The sequence below is a fragment of the Amblyomma americanum genome, chromosome 1 (assembly GCF_052857255.1).
Source record: "Amblyomma americanum isolate KBUSLIRL-KWMA chromosome 1, ASM5285725v1, whole genome shotgun sequence".
NCBI lineage: Eukaryota > Metazoa > Arthropoda > Arachnida > Ixodida > Ixodidae > Amblyomma > Amblyomma americanum.
In genome coordinates, this window is record NC_135497.1 from 183,272,295 (window position 1) to 183,276,998 (window position 4,704).

At 47.2% G+C, this 4,704-nt stretch overlaps 2 non-coding genes across 2 annotated transcripts; one reads left to right on the forward strand and one right to left on the reverse strand.

Annotated features, from left to right (window-relative positions):
* Window positions 1–801: 801 nt before the first annotated feature.
* Window positions 802–875, reverse strand: TRNAS-UGA (transfer RNA serine (anticodon UGA)). Its single transcript has one exon. It is a non-coding gene; the product is annotated as a tRNA-Ser (tRNA).
* Window positions 876–1,345: 470 nt separating this feature from the next.
* Window positions 1,346–1,419, forward strand: TRNAS-UGA (transfer RNA serine (anticodon UGA)). Its single transcript has one exon. It is a non-coding gene; the product is annotated as a tRNA-Ser (tRNA).
* Window positions 1,420–4,704: the final 3,285 nt, after the last annotated feature.

Genomic DNA, 4,704 nt, shown 5'->3' on the forward strand with positions numbered 1-4,704 from the left:
ACTAAGGCCACGGGACAACACGTTGTTTTCTTCCAAGGTTAATTTGTAAACAGAGAGATTCATTACGGTCGAAGTATTTTGACTACCAAGTTTTTTGTTGATGGCGGGCACTTCCGAGAAAGCAGAGGGCCAATCTGTGGCTCTTGAATGAGGACCGAATTCATAACCATTAAGTTGTTGCTGGGGAAAAGAGCACTCCACTTTGTCACGAAGTAACTTTCTTGTTTTTAAGGCGCTAAGTTCAGTTAGTTTTTTGGTTTCATATTTTTCTAATACAGCTGGTTCGACACAACCGAGTTTGTAATAAGAGCGCATTTGGTACTCTCTGTTAACAAGAACTTTCTTGGAAGAGGCATAGTGCTCTAAGACAACACTGGTTAGTTCAAGTGAAGCGGTCGCTAGTATTGTGTTCCACTTTGTTTTATTTCTGACGGACATTTCACGTATAGCTGGTTTTACTGTTAACCGAAGGCCCTTCGGGGCGATTGAAGCTGCCAAGTAGATGCTAAGGGTGGAAATATATATATATATATATATATATATATATATATATATATATATATATATATATATATATATATATATATATATATATATATATATATATATATATATATATATATATATATTAGCAGACAAGGCAAATGAAGTGAGGGGCTCGTTTAACAAACATATTAAGGAAGCCAACAGTCACCGAAATCAAAGTGCATAGGGGAGTGTTTCTTTTTTTAATATCTAGTGCCAATCAAATAGTTTTTTTTGTTAAAGAAAATTACTTATAAAGCAGCAGAAAAACAACCATGCCGCCGGTGGGATCCGAACCCACGACCTCCGAATATCACGTCCGGTGCTCTTACCAACTGAGCTACGGCGACGGCTGTCCAATCTGCTGCTTTTCGTGGGTAATTATGTTTTGCGTGTAAGCAAACCTTGAGAGTGTTCACCAGCGCCACCCTCGTCCATAGCGGTGGACGTAGCACGTCCTGTAATACCGCAAGTGTGACGTAGAACGTCATCTAACGGCGAGGGCGGAAACTGTGCGAGAGCCCTCTTGTGCTACCTATGGCATCAAGACTGCCAGAACCGAGACCCCCGTTAAGCTATTAGCAGACAAGGCAAATGAAGTGAGGGGCTCGTTCAACAAACATATTAAGGAAGCCAACAGTCACCGAAATCAAAGTGCATAGGGGAGTGTTTCTTTTTTTTAATATATAGTGCCAATCAAATAGTTTTTTTTGTTAAAGAAAATTACTTATAAAGCAGCAGAAAAAACAACCATGCCGCCGGTGGGATCCGAACCCACGACCTCCGAATATCACGTCCGGTGCTAGCAGATTGGACAGCCGTCGCCGTAGCTCAGTTGGTAAGAGCACCGGACGTGATATTCGGAGGTCGTGGGTTCGGATCCCACCGGCGGCATGGTTGTTTTTTCTGCTGCTTTATAAGTAATTTTCTTTAACAAAAAAAACTATTTGATTGGCACTAGATATTAAAAAAAAAGAAACACTCCCCTATGCACTTTGATTTCGGTGACTGTTGGCTTCCTTAATATATATATATATATATATATATATATATATATATATATATATATATATATATATATATATATATATATATATATATATATATATATATATATATATATAGTCACCGGCTTTGAGATAATGCTCTCAGTATGTTTACGGGGGCTGAAGATAGCTGGTGTGCAGCTGGCTTTGCTTTTTGGCATGTGCCTGATCGCCTGTGCCCTCCCACGCTCTGCGTTGCTGTTTTCTTATCGCAGGCACCCGAAATTGCGAGCTAGGCTGCCTCAGTTCGCGTGCCTTGCGAGTTTGGTCCAAAGGATGCAGTCTAAAAAAATAAATGTCATGAGGAGTGTGGTGCGCTGCATGAAATTCTGGCATATATGGGTGAACTTGTAAGGGCACCAAACTGCTCAAAACATTAATTTTGTTGAGCCGTCTCGAACTGACGCACGTTCGCATCGTTCCGACTTTTCGAAGCTTTTTGGCCCGGACGTTTTTGGGCTAGGCTCCCAAAAATAGATGGGCCAGTGCCATCGTGTTCCTTGTCACCTGTGGACAACAGTTTCAATGCTTCCATGTCGAAGACTACCACAGGAAACCATCCGGATACATCCGATACGCCCACCGCCGATGCCGCCAACATGGCTCCCGGGGCGCCGCAGCAAGCCGCCGAGGCAACATCGCTTCGTAGCGGCACAGATAACGCGGCGCAATCTGTCGCTGTGCTTGACGCCGACGCAAGCATGACGGACGACGAATCCAGCCAAGTGGTTGCGGCGATACCTGTCTCCAATCCCTTCTCTGTTCCTTCCACGGAAAACATGCCTGGAAATAACCATTCTCAGGTAGGATCTTGCACTTTTCCATTTTCGAAATTTGCCAAGCAGTCTAGGATGGGGTTAGGCACTTCTCAGATAACTCAAGAAAACGCTCGCTTGGTGAACAAACGACACGGCGTAAAATTTGGCCGCTCGCAGACAGCAATAAATGGTTGCTACGCGGATACGCATTTTCAATCGAGGGGCCCTTCCTCGGCCCCCATGGTCACCACATTCGGCAGAACCGATCACTCGGCTGATAATGACCACTCTGAAGAGGATGACTGGCAGCCTGTTAGGCTAAAGAACAAAGCTGCAGCTGCCGGTCCAGCCTGTGTTAATCATGCTGTGATAATGAAGCTAAGTTCACCTGGACAACTAGGCTCACTCCCCGCACACTGGCTGCACAGAGCCATTGCCGATGAGCTTCAAAAAATCCATTTTCACTCAGGCTTTCAAGTACGGCCTCTTGAAAGAAGCAGTCAGTTTGCGGTCGACGTATCGCATACGCATGCCAGGGACCATCTTCTTGGACTGCAGTCTGTCTTAATTTCTGGAAAGCCTACATCTATACAAGCCTATGAAACCATTCGCTCCGGCCAGATCCGCGGGGTCATATATCGGGCCAACGGGCTAACAAGCGAACAGCTCATGGCCAACCTCACGTGCTACTCGTGCAAGGTAATCAGTGCCAGACCAATGGGCAAGAACGGAGCAGCTCTCATAACATTTGAGGGCTCCAGCCTTCCCCGCAAAATCCATCTATACAGCATACTCCTGCCGGTCATACCTTATCACCCGAAATCTGTCATATGTGAGACCTGTCATAAAATCGGACATAGGACAAATTCGTGTCCACTAGTCGACCAACGTCGATGCTCGTTCTGCGGTCGCCCCTCACATGGAAACCTCGAGGTATGCCCGACAGAACCACTATGCCGTAATTGCGGAGGTCATGACACGTAGCTACAGACCCGAAGTGCCCTGTTCGGTGACAGGCTACCAAAACCCTGAGGAACGGCATTGTCCGCCGAATTCGAGTATCGCGACGAAAGGAGCGCAAGCAACAAGCCGAGCGTCTACATGGCAACGAAACGTTTTCGACGGCTGCGCACAAGAGCCCTGCCAGCGCACAGCGATCACCCTCGGAGCAAATTGTGCTTGTTAAGGAGGACTTCCCTCAAATACAAAGTCAGCCGTTACCAAAGGAACGAGGCAGTGAACATAAAACTAGAGGGAAAAATGCGCACGGCCGCTCTACACAAACTGAGAGCACTAGTCTAAGGAATGCCACACCTCCATCCCTAACGAGATCTCTTGAGCATTCCGCGACGGCGCCAAAGCAAGCACACATACACCGTGCTTATGCTGAAACTCTCCGTGCTACACAGCGCGGAGCAGAAACGCATCTGGCGCAAGATCGCTCACGCACGGTGCACTTAGATGACGACCAACTCAAGCACATTATCGAAATGGTCACTGCTGAGGTGATCAAGCGCATGCTTCCACTCTTAGGACTGTCGCAGGCTTCTCCGAATCAAGAGCCCGGAATTGGGCACACATCATCTTCTCTTCCGCGCACCTTCCAGTTTCAAAATGGCGGGCACTAGCGCGAAACCTCATGACATTTTTGCTTCGGACTCTCCTATATGGTTCTTACAATGGAACTGCCGGGGAATCCGTCGCAAACAAGCAGAACTTCAAAGGAGACTGTCCATCACGCCGACGCTTCCTCTAGCTATCCTGCTTCAGGAGACTGGTACTAATAGGCCCAATCTAATAGGGTACAAACCTTACTGCACCCCTTCCATAGAGCCCCGACGTCCTGGGCCAGGATCGCGATCCGCGAATCCAGTAGCCTATGGGCAGGCATGCGTACTTGTTCTCTCTCGCGCTGCCCACACCGAGCTTGATACGTCCGCGTGGTGCACGCAGACGCAAGAGGTAGCGGGAGTGCGCCTTACATCAGAAGGGGACCAACAAGCATTGGTTTTTTCGGTTTATGCCAGATCCTTCGGTACTACGACATATCGAGTAGATATATCTTTTATAGAACACTTCTTAAGGATATATCCTCAGGATCGCGTTATAGTTCGGGGTGATTTTAATGCCATGCACACCAGCTGGGGATATCATCGCTCAGATGCTAGGGGAAGGCATCTATGGCAGCACATTGTCAAAGACAAACTGACCATCGTTAACGACCTTACGCTGCCCAGTCGCTGTGGCCAGCACAAAGGTCAACAAGACACTTCTCCAGACCTGACATTTGTTTCCCATCCTAATGAGATCATATGGTCACGGGCTGATGATGTCATGGGCAGTGATCACTATCCCGTGGTGGTGTCATGGGCCCC